General features: G+C 37.9%; 1 protein-coding gene and 1 long non-coding RNA gene across 2 annotated transcripts in view; one reads left to right on the forward strand and one right to left on the reverse strand.

The window, feature by feature from the left end:
* LOC137491476 (tripartite motif-containing protein 16-like) overlaps positions 1 to 26,001 on the forward strand; it is a 157,370-nt gene that overhangs the window by 25,211 nt on the left and 106,158 nt on the right. The gene's annotated exons all lie outside the window — the stretch shown is intronic.
* LOC141381887 (uncharacterized) lies at positions 6,603 to 7,463 on the reverse strand. Its single transcript, XR_012402777.1, has 3 exons — positions 7,384 to 7,463; positions 7,216 to 7,232; positions 6,603 to 6,737 (listed from the first exon to the last, which is right to left on the reverse strand). It is a non-coding gene; the product is annotated as an uncharacterized lncRNA (long non-coding RNA).

Consider the following 26,001-nt stretch of genomic DNA (forward strand, 5'->3'; position numbering starts at 1 on the left):
TTATTAGCCAGATTTATGAATAGCTTCCAAAACAATGGTGAGAAGCCTTCAATTTATCTGCACAGATTACAAGTTCTCTTAAGCACAGCTATTCGACGAGGTGGGATATTTGAAGAAGAGAGAAACCGATATCTTCTAAAGCAGTTTTGTCGCGGCTGTTGGGACAGTTCCCTCATTACTGACCTTCAATTAAAAAGGAGAAAAGCCACTCCTCCTTCATTTGCAGAATTAGTAGTTCTCATCCGTACAGAAGAAGATAAAAATGCCTCTAAAGAAGAAAGAATGAGAAAACATTTAGGGCTAAATAAACACTATCCTGCCCCCTTGAAATTCAGACTGTCAGCTCACCAGATATCTGCCCACCAATGTGAAACGCAGGATGATCAAACTGACACATCTCTCGCAAAGCAAGTGTGTGAACTTCAAGCTCAAGTTGTTGCACTGCAAAAGCCTTCAAGCCAGAAAGAAAAGAAAAAAAATGCAAAACCAGATGAAGTGAGTGAGCTGAGAAATGTTGTCACTGAGTTACAGGCACAGATTACAGCCATGCAAACTACAGCCACTCCAAAAATTAAAAGTGATGTAGAAGCAACTGAAACGGCTGACTTAAAGAGACAGATTGCTGATTTAAAGGTTCAACTGACTGCCCCTGATATGTATAGAAACCGCACCAGAAACTTGCTGCCTGAACCTAGAGCAACAGATTGTTACAGAGCTAGTAAACTACCTGAAAGTAGACCTCGTCCGGGGTATTGTTTTAGATGTGCGGAAGATGGTCATCTTGCCAGCAGCTGTAGTAATGCTCCTGACCCTACTAGAGTTGCTGAGAAAAAACGCAAGTTAAGGAAGCGACAAGCCCAGTGGGATACCCAACATGTAGCAATCATGAATCCTTTAAACTGAGGACGGTCTCTGTAGAGGGGCATACAGAGACTAAAAGAAATAATAATTGCCCTGAGAAACGTAAACAATTGTTCAACCAAAATGCGTGTGACGCAGCCCCTTTGAGAAATTTACCAAGAGGATTAGTGGGAGTGAAGTGTACTGCCCAAATAACTGTTGGTAATAAAAGAGTTTCCTGCCTTCTGGACACAGGGTCCCAAGTAACTACTGTTCCCTGGTCATTTTATCAAGAGAATTTATCAAATTGTCCACTTAAATCATTGGATAACTTGCTGGAAGTGGAAGGGGCAAATGGTCAAACAGTGCCTTATCTTGGATATGTGGAATTGACTCTTAAGTTTCCCAGAGAGTTCCTTGGAACAGAGACAGAAGTGCCCACTTTAGCCCTGGTAGTCCCAGATTTGATGAACACTCCCCAAGTTCTAATTGGCACAAATTCATTAGATGCTCTTTACAGTAACTATGTCCAACAATCTGCTTCCTTTCCTCAATCAAACTTCCATGGTTACCGTGCAGTACAAAAAGTTTTAGAAACAAGATACAAACAAGCAAGTGCTGATGTAGTGGGCTGTATCAAATTCAAGGGACATGTTCCAGAGGTAGTACCTGCAGGATGTACAGTGGTTCTTGATGGACATGTTCTAGTTAATTATCTTCATTTAGGGAAATGTGTAGCTCTAGAGTCACCAACTTCACCCGCTTTACCTGGTGGTTTGCTAGTTGCCAGCTGTTTGCATTCCTTACCCAGCAAAAGGCATCAACAGTTACCAGTTGTGTTACGGAATGAAACTCAGACCGACATTACCATCTACCCCAGAACTATAGTTGCTGAAATGCGGGCAGTCCAAGAAGTAATAAAGAGTGGGCAAGTAAATTCCAGCACTGTGAATAAAGAACTTTCTGCTTGTTCCAATCTCAAATTTGACTTTGAAAATTCCCCATTGACACCTGAATGGAAGAAACGAATAATGGATCAATTAAATTCCATGCCTGAAGTCTTTGCCTTGCATGACTTAGATTATGGACATACAAACAAAGTCACTCACCGAATAAAGCTTAATGATGAGACTCCTTTCAAACACAGACCTCGACCCATACATCCTCAGGACATTGATGCAGTACGAAAACATTTGCAAGACTTGTTAGCAGCTGGAATTATCCGAGAGTCAGAATCCCCCTTTGCCTCCCCCATAGTAGTTGTAAAAAAGAAAGACAATTCTGTACGTCTTTGCATTGACTTCAGAAAGCTGAACTCACAAACCATTAAAGATGCCTATGCCCTGCCAAATCTGGAAGAGGTCTTTTCAGCACTAACTGGTTCGAAATGGTTCTCTGTCCTTGACTTAAAATCAGGATATTATCAGACTGAGATGGAGGAAGCTGACAAAAGTAAAACTGCCTTTGTGTGTCCCTTGGGGTTCTGGGAGTTCAATAGGATGCCCCAAGGCATTACCAATGCCCCAAGTACGTTTCAAAGGCTGATGGAAAGATGCATGGGTGACTTGAATAGGAAAGAGGTGTTGGTCTTCATCGATGATCTGATCATTTTCTCTGAAAGTTTAGAAGAGCATGAATCAAGGCTGATGCACGTTTTGAAAAGGCTCAAAGAATATGGACTGAAGCTATCACCTGAAAAGTGCAAGTTTTTCCAGACTTCTGTTCGATACCTTGGTCATATTGTATCAGAAAATGGAGTGGAGACTGATCCAGTGAAAATCGAGGCCCTAAAAACCTGGCCAAGACCTAGAAATCTCAAAGAATTAAGATCTTTTCTGGGATTTTCTGGATACTATAGGAGGTTCATTCAGGATTATTCCAAAATAATCAAACCCCTTAATGACCTTACAGTAGGGTATCCACCTCTTCAAAAACGTCACCTACAAGAGAACAAGAATAAGCAATATCTGGACCCCAAAAAGGAATTCGGAGACAGATGGAATCAGCCCTGTCAACAGGCCTTTGACATGATTATTGAGAAACTCACCTCTGCACCTGTTCTGGGATTTGCAGACCCAAAGCTTCCTTATGTTCTGCATACTGACGCCAGTACCACTGGGCTTGGGGCAGCCTTATACCAGAAACAAGAGGGACAAATGCGGGTCATTGCTTGTGCAAGCAGAGGGTTGACAAGAAGTGAAAGCCGGTATCCAGCTCACAAGCTAGAATTTCTAGCTCTTAAATGGGCAGTCACATCTAAATTCAGTGACTATTTGTATGGAACAGAATTTGTGGTCGTAACTGATAGCAACCCTTTAACTTACATTCTGACATCTGCAAAGCTTGATGCTACCAGTTATCGCTGGTTGTCAAGTCTGTCCACTTACAATTTCAAGCTCCAGTATAGGGCTGGAAGTCAAAACTGTGATGCAGATGGCCTTTCAAGACGACCACATGGTGAGCTTTTAGATGACCCTGCATCTCAGAAAGAGAGAGAGAGAATTAAACAGTTTACCCTTCATCATTTAGATGAATTTGGAGTTGAAGATTCTCTTATCCTCCCAGAGGCCATAAAAGCCATCTGTGATCGATATCAGATTGGAAATTCCTCAGATAAATGCAAATTTTCCAATCCTTCCATTGCCCTTGTTGAGTCCTTAGCCCTGCATGCAGATGTATTACCAAATGAGTTTGAACAAGAAAATGAGCATGGTCTTCCAGTCATTCCTTACCTGTCCAACGAAGAGTTAAAGAGACAGCAGAGAATGGATCCTGATCTCAAATTCATTATTGATTGTTTACAGCGGAATGAAAAACCTTCTAGTTCAAAAGACCAATCGCTTGCTGTTACTCTGTGGATAAGGGAATGGAGCAGATTAGAATTAAGGGATGGATTGCTTTATAGGAAGAAGCAAGATCAGGAAAGCACTCACTATCAATTAGCCTTACCTGTAGCTTTACGTGGAACAGTGTTGAAGAGTCTCCATAATGATATGGGACACATGGGCATGGAGAGGACACTTGACCTTGTCAGAACCAGATTCTTTTGGCCAAAAATGTCATCATCTGTGGAAGAGAAAATTAAGACATGTGAGAGATGTGTACGTAGAAAAGCGTTTCCTGAAAAAGCAGCTGAAATGATGAACATCAAGACTACCAGACCATTGGAGTTGGTCTGTATGGACTTCTTGTCTTTAGAGCCAGATCAGAGTAACACCAAAGATATATTAGTTATTACAGATCACTTCACCAAATATGCGGTGGCTGTGCCTACCAGAAACCAGAAGGCGCAGACTGTGGCTAGATGTTTATGGGAAAACTTTCTAGTACATTATGGATTTCCGGAAAGACTGCACAGTGATCAAGGACAAGATTTTGAGTCAAGCCTCATCAAAGAGCTATGTCTCGTCGCAGGTATACACAAAGTGAGAACTACTCCTTACCACCCAAGAGGAAATCCAGTGGAGAGATTCAATAGGACCCTTCTCCAAATGTTGGGTACTCTTGAAAACAAAAAGAAGTCATGCTGGAAGGAGTTTGTCAAGCCTTTGGTGCATGCCTACAATTGCACTCGAAATGATGTAACAGGATACACTCCCTATGAACTTATGTTTGGTAGACAGCCCAGGCTGCCAGTCGACTTAGCCTTTGGGTTACCTGTGGATCGTTCTACCAAATCCCACTCTCAGTATGTAAAAGATCTGAAAGAAGGTTTAAGAGAGAGCTATGAAATTGCCATCAAAAACTCTGCAAAAGTAGCCCAACGTAACAAGCGCAGATTTGACAAACATGTGGTTGTTTCTACTCTTGACGTGGGAGATAAAGTCCTTGTGCGAAATTTGAGGCTAAGAGGCAAGAACAAACTGGCAGACAAATGGGAACCAGATGTCTATGTAGTTATCAGTAAAGCTGGAGATCTCCCAGTGTATGTAGTCCAGCCTGACGGAAAGACTGGTCCAGTTCGAACTTTACACAGAGACTTACTTCGACCTTGTGGATATTTGTCTGAAAATGAAATTGAAGAAATGAGTCCTCCAAATGTTCAACGTAAGCCCAGAACCAGGTCTAGCTCTGCTCTAGAATTTGCTCCCAAAGAACATCAAATGAGTGATCAGTCAGAATCTGAGGATGACTCTCTATATATTAGAAATGCAGGACGCCAGTTGGAATCCATTACAACGACTGTGTTACCTTCATCACAAAGTCCAGTGCTTGTAAGGAACTTACCTGGCATGGAGCCCATTGAACCACTCCCTGTCGTAGTGAACCCTGAAAAAGAAACCTTACCTGATTCCAGATTAGAAGAAGACTTAACTGAAAATCAAAGAGATGATGTCAGTGAGAATTTCTTACCTGTGCTGAACCCTGCTGATATTGACCCCAAAGAAATTGAACCTGAAAGAAGTGGAAATAGTGTTGAAGTACAGATCCATAGAAAGGCGCTTGAATTAGATCCTGTTGATGTACCCCATTCTAATGATCAAAATCCTCATGTCAGAAATGTTTCAAGTAACCAGCCAATAGTGGATGAAGACCTAGATACCAGTGGCCCTAGACGCTCAAAAAGGCAATGTAGACCTCCTAATAAGCTTGAGTATCATAAACTAGGAAATCCCTTGACACTAGTCATTCAGTCCTTACTACAAGGTCTGAGTTCTGCCTTTACCACATCGTTAGAAGAACCCATACTCACTAGAGATCAGGCCTTTGTTGTGCCAGACCCTTTTCCAATTGCAGTGACAACCCAACCCCGTACATGCCCGAGGACGTGCCTGAATTCAGGGGGGGAATGTGTAACCCAGGTTACTAGTGGGTAGTATACAGCAATAGAGCAAATAGAAATATAAGGAAAAACATTGGCAGAATACTCGATTAAATAATATACATTAAAATTATTTACTTATATAAATAATTTATAATAGAGTATTATACAGCATTCAAGGGAATAGTGCTTTAGAATGACATCATCGTGCCTTACACTATAGCAGCAGATCAGCTTTCCAAACAATAACAAATCTCGCTTGTCTGTTAGCTTGTGTTTACCGTTGCTATGGTGATTCAGTGTTCGCAAGGGAAAGCAGAGATGTAAGTTGTTATATTAATAAAAGTAATATAACTATTAGATTTACATCTTTTAATGTTTTAATGCGTATTAACTGTGAAAATTGACCATTAATAAGATGCTGACATGATTTCAATTATATATTTTTAATGAAGGATTGAGAGAGAAAAAAACAAGATTTGTCTCTGAGAGTGAAATCTGCACACGAGTGCCACCTGGAGTTTTCCTGTTTGTTTCATTTTGATTTTGAATGATTTCCTTGGTGAGTTCGTGTTTTTTTTATTGTTTTCATTATAACATAATTTAAACTAGTGTAAAAAATGTGTTTCATAAATTAACCATTTGTTTGGTCTAGTAAAAACAGTATTATACAGAGTATTATACAAGTGATTGTGTAAAGTTTAAGTGAGAAAGTTTAAGTAAAATGCTGTCATTTGTAAAAAGAAAATGTCAAATAGGAGAGAGAAATAGGAAAAACACAGAAATTCAGCAGAGAAAAGCATATACATGGTTATTTACTGTTGCTGTTTATTTAGAAATGTGTTAAACTATGATAATGCATACACTGTAAAATGCTAATGGTTTCTTTGGCCTTGTGTTTTCAAGGCCAGGTTTTTTTTTTTTTGTTTGGTTTTGTTCGTTTGTGCATCTTCTTCTGGTTTTTCATCGGTGAGATGTTCTATTGACGTCAGTTGCTGGATGTGATCTGCTCTGGATTCGAATTAATTGAAGTTTGAACTCTTTTCTGGATTTGGATTGTCTCAACTTCCATCGGCGTGTCTAATTGTGGAGTTGGACTGGCGAGCCTCCCATTAAGTGGATTCTTTGGATACACCTGTTGTAAAGATACAAAGTAAAACCTATTCAGCGATATGGTAGGAGTGTAAATTTACAACACACTCACAAGTGCAACATCCTGGATCTCTGGAACTGAATTTGCAACCTAGTTGTTTTGCAAAAGAATCTTTTTGAAAGTTTATCACCTTTACTGGACTTTTGGAACATTTTGAAATGTTTTAAGTGAATGTTTTATTTTCATTTTTATTTTATTTGTACATTGTTCCTTTAGAGTGTTCATTCGTTGCAATTTTTGAATCTTTATAGAGAGAGGTTAACTGGTTTAAGAAGGGAAATCTTGATTATATGTTAAATAATAATACAATTTTAATATTGTATTATTAACTTACACTTGCAAACCTTTAATATAGTACTGTTATTAGCATATTAATATTATATTATTGTTATAATAGTAACCAAAATATAATATTAGCCTTAACAATAGAAAAAACAGAAAAATAACAATATTAACTTACCTTATTAGTGATATAGCCTGTGAAGAAAGAGAAGTGTTATTAGAGAGTGTAAATAAGATTGAGGTCATTAGATAAGTGTGAAAAAATCTAGAATTTGATTTATTTATTTATTTTTATTTTTTTATATTTCTGTGAACATTTTACAATACAATCTTTTATTATTCTTACCTCTGTGTCCGAGTCCTTCACTGTTGTTGTATCTTCTCTCTCTTTGGAGGAATTTAGACTTCTGAGCATCTGGTCCATTGATTAAAAGCTTATAATACATTTGTGTATCGAGGGTTACATAAGCCACAACGACCTTACAAAACAGTAGACAACTGTAAGGGCTCAACCGAAATTTGAATCTGGGATTTCTCATTGCATGAACGAAAATCATACGCCTAGACCAGCAAGCCACTATGCAAATGAATGTTTTATGTGGCGACACTATCTGCTGACAAACTGGAATTCTTCGAAAGACATTTTAATGAAAGACATAGTGCCCTGTAAAACACATGACATCTGCAAGGGCTCGTTTGGGATTTGAACCCGGGAACTCTCACACCCGAAGCGAGAATCATACCCCTAGACCAACGAGCCACTAAATTGATACAGTTTCACATGGCCTCAGAAGCATCAGATAGTCAGAAAACTTTCTCTAACGAATCAAGGGCACCCTAAGCGAGAATCATACCCCTAGACCAACGAGCCACTGCAAAACAGTAACTTTATATGGCAACACTATCTGCTGACGAACTGGCATTCTCAGAAAAACGTTTTTTATGAAAGCCATAAAGCAACAGAACAATTGCAAGGGCTCGTCCGGGATTTGAACCCGGGACCTCTCGCACCCTAAGCGAGAATCATACCCCTAGCCCAACAAGCCACAAAAGCTTGAATATATCACAAGACATCAGAAGCAACAGATGGTCACAAATCCTTATCTTACAAACATTGAAGCAGGGCTTTTGCTTCATTTGCACCCGGGACTTCTGCAATGGTTCGTCCAGGCTTTGAAAACGGGACCTCTTGCACCTTATGCGAGAATCAAGCCCGTAGACCAACGAGCAACTGCAAAACAGCCACTTTACATAGCAACACTATCTGCTGACAAACTGGCATTCTCAGAAAAAAGGCCCTTACAAAACAAAAGACAACTGTAAGGGTTCATCTGAAATTTGAACCTAGGATTTCTCATGGCATGAACGAGAATCATACTCCTAGACCAGCAAGCCACTATGCAAAAAATATTATATGTGGCGACACTATCTGCTGACAAATTGGAATTCTTTGAAAGTCGTTTTTACGTAAGACATAATGCCCTGTAAAACACAGTACACCTACAAGGGCTCGAGTGACGTCACTGACGTCACTGTCTCCGTTCGGTCGCCTACTGCGTTTTCTTGAAGTTTGGACTCGCTATTTACTCGCAATTTAAATCTTAATCATAAAATTCTTCCTCATTCGCTAACTATTTTTCTCTCCTACTTAGGGTGAACAAACCCTTAATACATGTATACAAACAAAACTGCTTTAAAACGGTCTGTCCCTCGAGCATCCGCCTGTTGTTTGTAGATTTAGCCTGCTAGCGCCGCTGGTCAGCTAAAGCTACCAACCTCTTTTACCATACACTTTTGACATACTGGCTTTGCTCTTTACCCCGTAAAATGTCGCTTGCGTCTCTGTCCTTGTGTGCAGGAGAAGCATCGATGGAGGCGTTGGAGCTGGAGCTGGAAGAAGTGGAGCCCCAGATCCGGGCACTTCTGATGAGGTGGACGCGGCTGCAGGAACAACTGCTTGTTGTGCCTAACGCTAAGGCCGCCTCATCATCTAAGGTACGTGGAAATTACAACCACATCATTCCCTCTACCTCAACCCGCGTCCTTCTCTGTCCAGGCCCAGCGCACCCGGGGCGCGGCTCGGCCAGGCGTCGTTCACACCGACACCCGGCTACCACGGCGCCTGGGTGCAGCCGCGTAAGGTGCTTGCCAGATCCTGGGGCAGAACGTCTCCTCCTCCCGTGTTCGAGATCTCCACGGAAAACCGCTTCTCCCCTCTCCGTGAGTCGGGTGCCGATGTGGCCATCATCGGTGACTCGATTGTTCGTCACGTCCGTGCCGCCTCCTCAAAAGGTAATAAAGTACGTACTTTCTGCTTTCCTGGTGCCCGTTTGAGAAATATTTCTACACAGATTCCAACCATCCTGGGTGCTGCCGAGAGCCCTGGTGCCGTTGTCCTCCACGTGGGGACAAACGACACCGGGCTCAGGCAGTCGGAGATCCTGAAGAAGGACTTCAGGAACCTGATCGAGGCGGTTCGACGCACCTCGCCCGCCACGCAGATCATCGTTTCTGGGCCGCTTCCTACCTACCGCCGAGGAAATGAAAGGTTCAGTAGACTTTTAGCTCTGAATTAATGGCTAATAACATGGTGTAAAGAACAGAAATTGCTCTTTGCTAATAACTGGAATCTTTTCTGGGAGCGTCCTAGGCTCTTCCGTGCTGACGGCCTGCACCCCAGTCGAGCCGGAGTTGAACTCCTGTCGGACAACATCTCCAGATTACTTCGCACCATCTGACTAGCAGGTAAAAATTCACAAAATTCACATTATAGCCACCTAGACTCTTGTTCGTCCCACTTAAACATCAGTAACGCATATCTGGCAAATTCTATAGAGACTGTGTCTCTTCCTCGTATTATTAGATTAAGAAATAAACGTACTGTGTGCTCCAGAAAAAATCTATTAAGAATCAAACCAGAAAAACCAGTAGAAAGTGAAAATATAAATTTCGTAAGGCTTGGTCTCCTAAACATCAGGGGCCTCATGTACGAAGACTTGCGTGGAAATCTTACTAAAACATTGCGTACGCACAAAGCTGTAAATGTGCGTACGCAGAAAAAAATTCAGATGTATGAAACACTGCGTACGCCGAATCTCACGCATATTCTTTTGTACATCTGAATGAACGTGAAACTGAGCGCAACATGCACGAGCACAAAACCCCTCCCTGCCTCCTCCCCCGTATGAATATGCTAATGACTATGCTAATGGCAAAACCCAACGAAAAAGTAATGGCAAAGCAAGCAAAAAGAGAAACTTTGAACAGAATGTGAATTGGAGGTGCTGCTTTTGGAGGTAGACCGGAGAAAAGCGGTGTTATTTGCAAGTTTGTTCTCCGGAATTAACAACAAAAGAAAAAAATAGAGTGGGAGAGTTTAGCTGATGCGGTCAACACAGTTGGGTCTGAACATCGCACTGAGTGTGTTAAAAAAAGAAATAGTGTGGTTTATATCTGTAAAATGTTGCAGGACGTTTAACAGTCTCAGTGGTGCTACTCGTAAGACGCATGTGATCAAGAATTGATATGTTTGAGCATGAACTCGGCTCGAATCCAGCATCTAATGAGCTCTTTCTTGTTTTTTCCCCCGCTACATATCAGATTTTGCCAACTATTTATCACGAGAAAGACAAGTAGGAATCATCAATAAGTTCATATCAATAAGCATCATATTTTATTTGCACATTTATTGAATGTAAATGTTTCTGATTCACGCATGCAAATTCATCTTCAGATAGTGTCTTTATAGCAATGTGCGTGTGGTAGATAGCTCAGATTACGTTGGGAAAAGAGGCGACTGCTGCAAATTGTGCTTTAATGTTTAGCTGGTCAAATGTATGGTATGGAAACCTTATATACCTTATATTCTGAGCGTGAAACCTGGCGTACGCACCTAAAGCACTTATCATTAATGAAATAATAACAGAAAACAATCTTAATGCACTCTGTCTCACTGAAACCTGGCTGAAACAAAATGACTATATTAGCTTAAATGAAGCAACTCCTCCAGGATTCTTATATAAACATGAGGCTCGTCAAACTGGTCGTGGTGGTGGAGTTGCATCAATCTTTAGTGATTTCCTTAATATTAATTAGAGAAAATGACTTATGTTTAGCTCCTTTGAAGTATTATCGCTTAATGTTCAGCTTTCAGATACTATGCAAAAACCTATGTTATCTCTCTTTTTAATCACCATATATAGACCCCCAGGACCCTATATCAATTTTCTAAAAGAATTTTCTGATTTTATTTCTGACTTACTAGTCAAAACTGATAAAATGCTAATTGTAGGTGACTTTAACATCCACATAGATGACGCTAACGATACATTAGGGCTCGCGTTTATGGATTTAATACACTCACTTGGGATAAAGCAAAACGTTGTGGGTCCAACCCATCGCTTAAAGCATACATTAGATCTAATTCTGTCTTATGGAATCGAGGTTATTGACGTAGACATTAAACCACAAAGTGATGATATTACAGATCACTACCTCTTACTAAATAAGCTGTGTTTACCTGAAATCAGCAAACCCGCTCCAATACTCCGCCCTAGTAGAACTATTGTTCCGTCAACTAAAGATGAATTTATAAATAACTTACCTGATCTCTCTCTATTTCGTAATGCACCCGCAAACTCAAATGATCTTGATGTAGTAACCAGCAGTATGGATGCCATCTTTACTAGCACACTAAATACTGTGGCACCCATCAAATTATAAAAGGCTAGAGAGATTAAAACTATACCATGGTATAATAGTCATACTCGTGCGCTCAAAACAGCAACCCGCGCCCTGGAACGTAAATGGAAAAAAACTAATTTAGAGGTCTTTAGAATTGCGTACAAAAACATTATCACCAGCTATAGGAAGGCTCGAAAATCTGCCAGGACTGAGCACCTGCGCAAACTGATAGAAAATAATCATAACAATCCTAGATTTTTATTTAACACCATCTCTAAATTAGCAAATAATCGGTCATCCTTGGAACAAACTACTCCACCGCAAATTAGTAGTGATGACTTCATGAATTTTTTCAGTGATAAAATAGAAGGCTTTAGACAGAAAATAGGAGATCCCAAACTTTCTGCACTGGCTTATACTCCAAATCCTGTAAATATTTAATTGAATCATAATAATAACTTACACTGCTTCAAAATCATAGAACACGAAGAGTTAGTAAAAATTATAAATAGCTCTAAACCAGCTACGTGTATGCTGGACTCAATTCCAACAAAATTACTGAAAGAGTTGCTACCTGCTATAGGAGAACCTCTTCTTAACATTATCAACTCTTCTTTATCTATAGGCCATGTTCCAAACTCTTACAAGCTAGCTGTTATTAAGCCTATTATTAAGAAACCGCAACTAGACACCAACAACTTAGCTAACTATAGGCCTATTTCAAATCTTCCATTTATGTCTAAAATACTAGAAAAAGTTGTTTTCACTCAATTATGCTCTTTTCTGCAGACAAACAATATTTTTGAAGTGTTTCAGTCAGGTTTCAGGGCTCACCACAGTACAGAAACTGCCTTAGTGAAAATAACCAATGATTTACTCTTAGCTGCTGACCGAGGGTGCGTCTCGCTATTAGTTTTACTCGATCTTAGTGCGGCATTTGACACCATTGACCACAATATCCTCATAAATCGCTTAAAGTCTACAGGTGTCCAGGGACAGGCTCTACAATGGTTTAAGTCATACTTAACTGACCGCTACCAGTTTGTGAAAATTAATGGACAGCCTTCACAAGTCAGCCCAGTAAAGTATGGGGTGCCTCAATGATCAGTTTTAGGCCCTTTACTGTTTACAATTTACATGCTACCTCTGGGAGACATTATTAGAAGTCATGGGATCAGCTTTCACTGCTATGCAGATGATACTCAATTATATATTTCAACTAAACCTGACGAGACGTCTGAACTTTCTAAACTAACTGAGTGTATCAAAGACATCAAAGACTGGATGACCAACAATTTTCTTCTCTTAAACTCCGACAAAACAGAATTATTACTTATTGGGCCTAAATCTTGCACACAGCAGATCTCGCAACTCAATTTACAATTAGAGGGATACAAAGTTAGTTTTAGCTCTACTATAAAAGATCTGGGTGTCATATTAGACAGCAATCTAACTTTTGAAAATCATATATCCCATGTCACAAAAACTGCCTTCTTTCATCTGAGAAATATCGCTAAATTACGAAATATGCTATCCATCTCAGATGCAGAAAAGCTAGTCCATGCTTTTATGACTTCGAGACTGGATTACTGTAATGCTCTATTACTGTAATGCTCTATTTGCTGGCTGCCCAGCATCCTCTATTAACAAACTTCAATTAGTACAAAATGCAGCAGCCAGAGTTCTGACCAGGTCTAGAAAATATGATCATATAACCCCAATTTTATCCTCCTTACAATGGCTGCCTGTTAAGTTTCGTATTGAATTTAAAATATTACTTCTCACCTATAAAGCTCTAAATAATCTAGCTCCTGTTTATCTAACCAACCTTCTGTCTCGCTACAAACCAACTCGCTCTTTAAGATCTCAAAATTCAGGGCTTCTGGTAGTACCTAGAATAGCAAAATCAAGTAAAGGAGGTCGAGCCTTCTCTTTCATGGCTCCTACACTCTGGAATAGCCTTCCTGATAACGTCCGAGGCTCAGACACACTCTCCCAGTTCAAAACTAGATTAAAGACCTATCTGTTTAGTAAAGCATACACTCAATGCATCACCTAGCGGGCTCCACACTGGCTTCTGCATCTTGCTTATATACACTATGAACAGCAGCTACGCTAATTATTCTCTTTATTCTCTATTTTTACCTGGGGATACTCATCCCGAGGTCCTCAGATTATGCGGAGTCACTGATTGGATCCAAGACCAGCGACGTGATGATCCCAAGGATTCCATATCCGGGACCAGGCCATATCCTGAGCTGCTGCTGCGCTGATGGTCGTGGGGAGTGGAGAACATGAGTCGGATTCCAGCGACGTTCCAGGGACAGACGAGTCTTCGCTAAGGCCATCTTCCAGCCTAAACCACGGCGAATGAAGCTCTGCACAAGACTTTTGGCCAGCGGAGAAATTAAAATGGTCGTGCCCAACTGAGTCTGGTTGTCTCAAGGTTTTTTTTCTTCACTCCCATCAGGTGAAGTTTTTTTTCCCTCTCCGCTGTCGCCACTGCCTCGCATGGTTCAGGATTGGTAGAGCTACGCATCGATGAATTTGCTCTTCAGTGTTCGAACTCTCAGTAATGATTAAATCACACTGAACTGAGCTAAACTGAACTGAACTGAACTTAAACACTAAAACCTGAACCACACTGTTTTTTTTTTTAATTATTGTTAATAAGATAAAGTGATTTAAGGAGGGAGTTAAATTCTATTCTAAAATGAGCAAATGACGAGTAATTATTTGCAAATTTCTGTTTGTGACTGAAAAATTTGCCATATAAGATAAAAAAAAATGTATGATGTGTTCAAGGTATTTAGCTTTTGGGTTATTATAATAAAAATAATGTCTTTTAGATTAAAGCAATTCACAGCATTGGCAAAAGCAGATATATGAAAATTTAGGAGAGACCAAAATTGCTTAGATATTGGACAATCAAAAAACATATGTACAAGTGTCTCCTCTGCTTGTTTGCAGAAAGAACAGGGGCTGTCGATTTAAAAAAAATTGGAAATACTAGAATTTTACAGGGTAGATTTTCTGTACAATTTTAAAGTGTATTTCTTTTGCCTTGTTGGAAATGCAATATTACCCTGGTAAAAGCCAGGTTCTAGTCTATATCCTCAACCAAAGACCTCCAGTAACACTTTCCTCTAAAATAAATTTTCCTTTTAAATTGAAAAATTTGACACACAACGCTATTGTTTCGTTTCTTATCTAACAGACTAACACCTTCTAAAAGCAAAGGAGAATGAATATTCACTGAGCTCCTTGAGTAAAATCTACAGTGAGTTTTAACTAGGTGACCTAAACCACGTGATACTGCCTTAACAACTTTATTACATTTGTTAGGAGGAGTTGGAAAACAGTGGTAGGTTATAAATTGTTCATATGAAAGAATGTTTCATGCATCATCAAACAAGCAAAGATTACAGTTAATATTATTTTGTAACCAACTTTGGAAAAATAACAATTTGTTTCTTATTGTAATATCTCAGTTATTCCATAAGAAAAATTGGTAGGGAGAAAAATTGAGAACGTAACCAAGCTTCCAAGCAAGCAGACATTGCTTAGAGGGAAGATAATTACATTTAAGAAGAAACAAAAGACTACCAATTTTGTCAAAAGTAGTTGGGAATAAAAAAAAAACAAATATGTGTTGGATTGGTTAGGCATCTCTTCCAAATAATCATCCAAATAATTTAAAAAATGTATATGATGTCAGAAAAATCTAAGAAATTTACACCCCCTTCTACTTTACTACTAGAAAGAACATCCTTTTTAAACTTATGAGGTTTGTTCTTCCCGATACATTTTATTTATGTTTTAGAAAACAGTATTAATTTCTTTTGCCATTTTGTTTTCAACAAATAAAGATAACATTGGATATACAAAATGAGAAAGACCCTCTGCCTTGGACCAAAAAAAAACTCTTCCATATAATGACAGGTCCCATTGTAGCCAGGAATTACGAATATTTTTAGTTTTGGTGATCCTAGACACAAAAAAAAAAAAAGTGCTGTCTCACTAAAAGTTTTTCAATAACATAAATAAATAACCGTTTCATTGTGGATTTAACTGGGATATCTTCTATATATTCATAATTCAAATTATGAACAGGCATTTTCTCACATTTAGAGATATTCAGCTTTAGACGAGAAACAATTGAGAAGTCAGAAATTAAAAATTAAATTTGATATGTTTGAGTTATCTTTTAAAAATAAAGTGGTGTCATCTGCCAATTGTAAAATCTTAATCTTCCTCCCAAAAACAGAAATTTCTTTCAAATCTTGATTTTGCACAATGCTTAAGGATAGAAACTCTGTAACTAATAAAAATAAAAAGGAAGAGATTGGACAGACCTGCCTAATACCACACAAAATATCAAATCCATTAGAAGTATTAAAATTAACAATCCCTGAACTATTGATTCCTTTATAAAACAAATCCATAGTGTTAACTAAAGTATTCCCAAATCCAAATAACCTCAATGCTTTAAACAGAAACTGGTGCTCAATCGTATCAACGGCTTTATAAAAATCAAGAGAAAGAATGAGACCATTTGAATACATAGAATCAGCAAATCCAAAACCAATCTTATGTTATTAGAAACATGGCGGCCTTTTATAAACCCAGACTGAGTTTCAGAAATAATATAATCAAGATTTGTTTTTAATCTGTTGGCAAAGTCTTTTTTTGTTTAGCTTTTTTTGCCACTCAATGTTGCAGTCATGACATGATACATTTCTCCTTCATTTTCCACTTCATACAATATCTGCTATCTCTCTCACATAAACAGACATTCAGTATTTGAAGTTGATCAAAACTTTTAATCCAAACATTTTAAAAAATTTTGTTTAATTTATATAATCCACTAAGACTACGTGTTTAAAGCAGAAAATCCCAACATTCTAAAATGTATAACAAATAATCTGATGGGTGTTTGAGCTAAAACTTTACAGACACATTCTGGAGACACAAAAGACTCATCTTAAATCTTGAAAAGGGGTAAAATAGGTGCCCTTTAAGTAAAAAGTACCCATTACTACTTCATGTTTTAGTTCCACTAACTGGGTCATTATCACTATAAAGTGCTTTTGATATCCAACATACAAGATTGAATCAGTCCTATATGGACATAATGTGAAATAACATTCTGATGTTTTTGAGTAATTAATAGAGTTCACATACTTTTTAAAATCTCTGGATGCCAAATGTAGAAAGAAGCTATAAATGCATGTATAGTAAGAAGGCTAGTTTCAAAGAGTAACTAAAAATACAATTTTAAAGGATACAAAAGTTTGGATAAAAGCATTTTTAGGAGAACTGGTAAAGTCAACGCAAAACACTTGATAATAAGTATACTCCCAAAGCAAATGACTTTCTTCAGACTGAATACAGTAAAGAGCATTTGGGGAAATATTATTATTAGATTGAGCAAGTTGTGATTTAGTGGAGAGCAGTTATGAGTAGAGACTTCACCAACTTTATTATAAGAGGAATGTATTTAAAACTTCTACCATTCTGTCACTTAAATATATTCCAAAAACTCACGCAAACAGGTAAAGAAATCCGAGATCTATTAGTAATTGAGGGAATGTCTTCGTTTGACATGTACTGAGAAGATTTGTGCAGTCAAATATAAAAAAATGTAAAAATACTTCGGGGCCAGCCTTGACTGAAGGTATTATACAATCAGGGATTGCACAGAAACAATGTTATATTCCTCTGAAGAGACTGAAGAAGACAAATGAATCTTCTGTCCACAAATGTTTCCCTCTGTTGTCAAGAGACTGTTTAAACAAACAGGCAGTCAATCAACTTTCTCTAAGCCACATACAGGCAGCCAATCAGCTTTCGCTGATCAGCGTGCAGGCAAATATCCCACCCATGGTGCTCAGTCTGGGGCAGAGAGAGAGAAAAGAATTTAAATATCTAGCAGGTACACATGAAAAAAGCCAACACGTTCTCACTCCCAACTCGTCATATACTGACATTTGGTCAGGAACCCTTGTCGTAAGTTTTTGAGCGTCAGCGTCATATTTAGACGTGCAGGGATTCCCCATAGAATCTGAACAGGAGCCTGAGGCGTTGAAATTTGACGTGTTAGGTATATTACGGACAGATCATAACTACGATAAATAGGCACAAAAAATAACAGGCTACAATAAAGAAGTTATGGCAGGGCTAGTCAGTTGGTGGCCGTCAGGTCTATCTATTCTGTTGATTTGTATTTTATTTTAAAAATCACTCGCTGCACCCCTTCAGCGTAATATCTAGACGTGCAGGGATTCCCCACAGAATCTGTACAGGAGCCCGAGGCGTTGAAATTTTACATGTTAGGTATAGGGATGGGCCATAACTACGATAAATAGGCATAAAAATGAACAGTCTACAATAAATAAGTTATGGCAGGGCTCGTCAGTTGGTGGCCATTAGGTCATATTTATCTAGTTCTTCTACTGATTTTTTAAAATTATTATTATTTAAATCACCCGCTGCACCCCTTCAGCATCATATTTAGACGTGCAGGGATTCCCTATAGAATCTGTATAGGAGCCCGAGCCGTTGCCGTTGAAATTTGAAGTGTTAGGTATAGGGACGGGTAATAACTAAGATAAATAGGCATAAAAATAAACAGGCTACGACAAATAAGTTATGGCAGGACTCGTCAGTTGGTGGCCATCAGGTCATATTTATCTAGCTCTTTTACTGATTTTAATTTTAAAAATCACTCGTTGTCTGATATCAAAGTGCTGTCTGTGAAACAGCAGTGACTTTGACAACGCTCTATGGCACGAACAACACCAGTAACTTATCCTAAGCACTTTAAGTGTTTCCTAGTTTTTATCGGAGGCTTGTTGACATTGATTACTGTATGTCATGTGCTGTGATTATATGTTTGGTTAATCAATGATTACTCAGCGCAATGTGATTATTAATAAAAATAAATATTATTTAATTATTTGTTTGTCTGTTTATTGTTTGGTTCACTGATTTATTATTTTTATTGTATTTTTATTTATCTATTAATAAATATATTAATATGTGGCACTGACGTCACTGCATGGCGCGATCCCAAGATCCATTGCGATTTTCCACTCGTTAAGTAGAACACTTTAATTGATAAAGATGTGAACAGGTACTTACATTATCGATACAAAAACTGTTCAGTATTGTCAAGAAGTTGTGATTAGAACCTTTAGAAGTACAAGGTGGTTGTTTCGCGATGGAGTAAATGATAGCAGATATTAAAAATATATATATAATAAGCTGCACAATATGTGCAAGCTAGTATGCTAGCTAAGTTAGCTAATTAAATCCAAGTTTGTTTTTTTCACATGTAATCATGAAATTAAAAGTGATTAGGCGATTGTAGGATTTTTATGATGTGTTTTCATATTACAGTAGCTCACTACACTTTAGCCATTTATAAATGTTCAGATGAGCAACAGTGTTGCTAGATTGGTTTGTTTTTCAGTGATTGTGAGAAGTCCACACAAAACTATATAGTAAAAAGATAAATCTTAGCAATGGTACACAATACAAATGTATTCATAGCTATGCCAGTACTGTGGCTTATCACAATTATTTAATAAGTCATAATAAAGTAAATAAAGTGTTCTTCTCTAAAAAAGGCTACCTTGTTTTGACATTGTAAACTGTTTTCCACGTTTGTCATTTGGCACCACAGGGATATGAAAAATTCACCTCCCAGCCACGCCCAATTTATCCCTTGTAGTACAACTCAAAACCAATCAAAAAACTGCCCCAATCTGCCAACACTGATGAAAAAAAAATACTGTTAAAATTGTAAGAAATTCTGATATATATTTGTTGTTTGTTTTTCTCTTACCAGGTCCTTCAAATTCACCAGCTTCTCCTTTATTTAACTCGACCCACACACAGACACACGCACAAACCAAAGGCACTTTTAAGAGCCACATCTGTCATTTGTACTTGTCTCTCTGTACATTTCTCCCCCCCCCCCCGCTCTCTTTCTCACAATAGGTCTTAATCTGTCTGTTTTGTTGTTGTTTTTTTTTCTTCTGTATATTTCTTTATTTTTTTCCAAAGTTATGACAAGGCCCAAATTTAGGCCCTGCCCATCTCGCCAGACTCCCAATCAGGCAAGCAGGAAAACCTGAATTGTCTGCTTTGGAAGTCTGTCCAATAAACAAAAATTAAAAGACAAAGTGGTGTCACAGGACAGTGAGTGGGGTAAATCTGTGATGAAAAGCAGAAATGTTGGCCGCATAATTGATTCTGCCCGTATTGCAGTAAGTTAAAAAACAAATTTCATAAGTGTTAATTGAAGTGTAACTGTACACATGTTTGTCATATCATAATACCAGTGTGATGTGGCCTTTATACGTTTATTTAAGTAAGACTATTTTTATCTTTAAATTGTGTTAAGTTATAAGTAATAAGTTGTGTTTTCTGTCACATAATGTGTCAGTCATGTTGGCAATGTTAGAAACTGAAAGAGTACCTTTCATTTTTTATTTAAATAAATTTACAATGACATCCCCAAATCTGAGCAGCACAACAGCCCAGTCAGGAGCAGAGCAACTGTTCCATTGTGGAGCATTCGAAGAGCCACACTGTGGAGCAGCTGGAGTGCCTCACAGTGGAGCAGCCGGAGAGCCACACGGTGGAGCAGCCAGAGAGCCACAACGCTCCGTGGCCGGAGAGCTTAACCATGGAGCAGTCAGACACAAAGGAGTCCGAGACTTTATTTACACTCAACCTGGTTCCTCTTTCTTCCCCACACTCTCCAACTTCTCTCTCTCCTTCCTCCTCTACTGTTGTTCTTCCTTCATACTCTTCTCCTCCTCCACCTCCATTGCCATGCTCCAAGTCTTTGCGACACAGAAAAAAGAAAAGGACAACACCAGCCCCTTCTGCCACCTATGTCTCTTCTCTATCTCCTATGACCACGGATCTTTCCCTTCCACATTCTTGTCCTCTACCTGCTGCTTTTTGCATCTCCCAGTCCTTGAGTCAGGAGGGGCCATATGTGAAGAGAAGAAAAGGTAAGTTTTGTTTTTCAGTGATAAACCTTAATCCACACTATTAATTAATTTGATCTCAGACGAATTTGACTTCAGGCAAATTAGATTTATCTGGGTTATCAGGTCATTGCCAATAAACATTAAGTTGTTCTTAACTTGTTTAACTGTGTTTAAGTGGCCAGTGTTCAGGGGCTGTGTTAATGTCAATCACTATTTTAAAGGGGTCATCAGATGCAAAACAAACTTTATGTTATGTATGCTTTATGTTTGCCGAGCTGATTTTGACTGGGTATCAGGATGTTTTTTTTTACACTTCAATTGATAATTATTAACCAAAATATGTTATAAACTTTAAATTAAAACCCTAAAAAAGAAACATATGAACGTGTGGAAAATGGGCATGCAATGACCCCTTTAGGCTAAGAGGGCTTTTGGAAACCTAGCACAGTATATTTTCCTTGATTGACAATAAGCAGGGACAAAGTGGGACCACAGTTCACATCACAAGTAAAATGATAGCTATTAACTGGAGATTCAACTACAAAGCTTGACATTTGTGGCTTAATAAGGTTTCCTTGTCTTTTATTCGTTTAGGTTGCAGAAAATGAAGTAGGCAGAAGTTCTTCCTATTTGATTGTTACATCCTATGATGTATTTAGGCAATAAGTTGTTGGTGTGAGTAGCAGCTTATTGCTCTCCCCTTTTGTTTTATTAATCTCTCTCTCTCTCTCTCTCATTGAGCAGCATTCCAAACCAGCCGCACCTGTTTTCAATCATAGCAAATCGGATCGGATCGGTTGCTGTTGATTAAGCTTCCAGGCTTTATAAAGAGGCAGAGCGGCAAAGCACGGAGAGACCCTGTTTTCCCTAACCCTGTGATTATAGTGTGATAGAGATTTTGTTGGATATTTAGAACTGTGAGCTTGTGAATCTTGTGAGATTATAGTGTGAATAAGTGAGATGTGTAACTTTATGTTAAAAGTAAGCCGTGTAGAGAGACGAGTGCTGATTTATTTTGGGTTTATCCTTTAAGTTTCCTCCTGTTTTATAAATATAAATAAATATATATAAATATAAATATATAAATTCGATTTTTATTTTTTTTTATCTTAATTTTATTTGTTACTTGTCTCCGTACCCCTAGAAAAGGGACTAAAATGGAACCTTGATAAAATAACGGGAAAGAATGAATGAGGCAAAATGTCTTTAATTAGGCTTTTTGCTTGTCTCAGTGACTAATTCTGGTGATTTGCTTAAACAGCTAAAATAATTATTACTTTGTGTGTGTGTGTGTGTGTGTGTGTGTGTGTGTGTGTGTGTGTGTGTGTAACGATCACACAGAAAAGACGTGAAATCCCAAATGCAAGTAAACCAGTTTTTTTTATGTAGATTTAGAACAACAACAGGTAAGTAGATGAGTGGCTGGAAGCACAACGATCCACGTAGAAAGGAAGTGAACTGAACTGGGGGCTATTCCAGAAAGCTGGGTTAACTTACCATTTGGTAAATCATAACCTCTGGGTTCATTTACCCCAAACCGGCATACCATGAGTATGTTGGTTCCAAAACACGTGAGAAGAGTTAGTTTAATCAACCCTCAATTGGTTATCTAGAGTTAATGCGCGTACACAGCATACATAAATACATTCTCAATGGATCGCTGATTTCATGAGTCACCATGGAAAGTCAAAAAGAAAAAGAGAGCGGTGTATTTCACAGAGGCGGAGTTGGAGGTTTTAATGTATGGGTACGAGGAATTTAAGCCAGTAATATTAAAAAGGAGCAATACAGCTGCATCCGTTAAAGAAAGAGAGTTGGCTTGGCAAAAAATAACGGACAGAGTAAGTGTGTGAGTGTATAAAATTACAAATGTGTTATTGTTTCCTGTTTTCTTATAATACAACATAATTAAATGTGATGTCTACATCACTTTGACTTTGTTATATATGTGTGTGTAAATATATACATATACATATATATATATATATATATATATATATATATATATATATATATATATATATATATATATTAATAAATAAGTAAATAAATATTAATAAATAAATAAACGAAATATAAATAAATTATATATATATATATATATATATATATATATATATATATATATATATATATATATATATATATATATATATATATATAGGGATGTGCGGAGCAGCCGGTATTTGTATTTGTTGAGGGGGAAAAGTATTTGTATTTGTATTCGAGTAAAATTCAAAATGGCGCAGAAATATATATTTTTTCTATTACACTTCTACTTTACGTTATAGTGAAAGTATTGTTTAATTATACCCATTATATAAATGATAGACATGCAATATTGGCTGTTGTTTTTGAACATGTGATAAGAAATGTCATTGAAAAGAAAATAACATAGAAGCCATTATCTCATCCATGGTTAAACCAACAACTAATAAAATACCATTGTGAATATTATGAACCCCACCACCACCGTTCTTATTGAAGGACACTGAATAGACAGAATAAAAACAAATAATACTTCAAAAAACTGTTCTTCTTCTGAAAGAACTTTTTTCCAATGGACAGAATTCCAAAAATAAGCTAAATAAATCTAAATAAACCCCTGCCTGGGAGATCTGGCAGAACAAAAGTATTCTATATAATACTAAAAGATACAGCCCTGCTATTATCATCTGCCAGCCACAAAACAGACACAAAGTTTGTTTGTTTGTTTATTTAGAGATATCTGCAAATATTTTTCAATGGAAGTCAATGGAGGAATATGACTAGTCAGTCATAATATATTTGCAGATATTTCCAATCTGAATTATAATTATGACAAGTCAAAATATAATTAGAGATATCTCTAAATATATTTATGGATAGTCTGAACAAGGTTTAAATGCTAAAACGGCTTGCCATACGCACAGTGGCACAGTGGAGATTTCTCTAGTTATATCGTTTCAGTCGTTTGTTATGCAGTGACATGCAGTCAAATATTTCGCAAAACAGTCCTTAGGGATGCGGTGACACGCAGTCAGATATTTTACCGGACAGATCCGCCACTTTTGGCGCTCATAAACAATCATAAAGCTCTCGTGCTGCAGGAATGAGGAGGTCTGCTGAAGGCGCACAGCTGACGTGCAGTGAGAGGTTTGCGTCTTTAATAAACTACGGCAGTTTGCGATCACTGAACAGTAAGAATGATTAATAAATCCATATGAAACAGTCCCTTAAAAGTCACGTCTCGCTTTCAGTTTCGGGCTTTGGCGCGTTTTGCACTGAGCGTGTCTCTCTCTCTCTCTCTCTCTCTCTCTCACTCACTCACTCACTCACTCACGCGGGCATGCACTGTGGTCTCATGAGGAAACGCTGCTTTTTGATATAGTGTTTTTCTTGCTCCCGAATACAAATAATTTTTCAAGTATTTGTTCGAATCAAGTATTCGTAAAAACACGCTATTCGTGCCTTTCCGAATACCGTATTCGGGTTCGGCTCCACCCTTAATATATATATATATATATATATATATATATATATATATATATATATATATATATATATATATATAACTCTAAGCCAAGTTAAAATGAAACACAAAAACATTCTGCAAAAAGGTATTATTTCATTACACAATTACTGAACTATTAATTAAACGCTATTTAGTATACTCTTTCTGTCATGTAGCTAATAGAAAGAAGGCTGAAGCCCGTCTAACTGGCGGGGGCCCACCACCACCTCCCCTTACCCCATGTGAGGAGGTGGCTCTGTCCCTTAATAAAGGACGACCAGTGGTTTCTGGCATTCAAGGGGGCAGTTTATCACACACACCATACACCACAAGTGATGGTGAAAAAATGGTGAAATGTAAGTTTACCTCTATGATTTGTTTTCATTTTTTCACTTCACTATTTCTGTCACTTAAAGGCTTTTTGAACATGCTTAATGTATGCAAGCTTTTATTTATTTAACTGCATATGATGTATAGACTACTGTGATCTTAGTTGTATTATTGTGACATGCTACTCTTTCATGTATTATTGCTTTTATTTGATAATATAGATAATTTTAATGGTTGTGTGTTCTTATAGATACTGATGGACATATTGTGTTATTGGACCCTCCAGAAATAACACAGTCCGTCACAGTTGTAAGGGATTTGTTGTTAGGGAACTTTAGTTGCTTTTTATTTTCCTATTTTTTTTTCTTTTTGTCAGATAATGTAAACTTGCATGTTTCTCTTGTAGGATAATCAAGAAGATGATGAAGAGACCACATTTGCTGTGACAGAAGTGGACAATGCTCCTAGGCCCACTGAGGTATAATGCAGACCATTATAATGCATGGCCGCCTTTAAATCAGAGTAACAAACTCATTGTCATTGTCATTTGACAGTACATACCTGGGGATCTGCCCATAGATGAGGGTCCTTCAACCTCAACACATAATCTAAGCAGTGTAAGAATTTGTGGCCAGTTGTCCATTATTTTAATTTTATTGTCTGACCAAACAATCTCATGTATTATATATTTTCCCATTCCTAGTTGTCAGCAAAAGAGCTTTGTAAGGTCCATCTACAAAAATAAATAAGTATAAGTGACATGGAGATGGACCTTATACAGCTTCAAATAGAAGAGAAAAGGCTACTTATAAAAAAAGCAGCACTTGAAAATCAATTACTGGAGCATCGCCTTAAGGTGAGAACTGTGAATATTAAATCTGTTGCATGTTAAAAATTTGTGTGTGTGTATATAAAGTAATATATATATTTATATATATATATATATATATATATATATATATATATATATATATATATATATAAACATCTTTCTGAATTGTACTTTTATTGTTTTTCAGGAATTAAAGAAATCAACTGTCTGGCAAACCAGTACAAAAAAAATTAATAAAATTTTTTTTGTCATCCTGTCTCTCAAAAGTCTTCCGTCTCTGTTGGCCTCTAAAATGTCTAAGTGTTCCTCTGGGCCATCTCCCTCAATACATGGAGGGTGTTACCTCTCCTCTTATAGTGGCAATCTTGTGAAGCACAACACAAACCACTATGATGTCACATGCCCTCTCTGGACTGACCCGGAGCCCACGCAGACACTGAAACCGAGATTTGAGAATCCCTATGGTCATCTCCACCTTGGCCCGTGTTTGGCTGTGAGCCAGGTTTAACCATGTCTGTGGTCCAGGCTCAGGTTCAGGGTAGGGTGTCATTAAATAGGGAAGACAAGGGTATATCCTCTGTCCCCCAGCAAGTAACCATCGTACTGTCCTATAATGAT

The sequence above is a fragment of the Danio rerio genome, chromosome 4, assembly GCF_049306965.1.
Source record: "Danio rerio strain Tuebingen ecotype United States chromosome 4, GRCz12tu, whole genome shotgun sequence".
In the NCBI taxonomy this organism is placed as follows: Eukaryota; Metazoa; Chordata; class Actinopteri; order Cypriniformes; family Danionidae; genus Danio; species Danio rerio.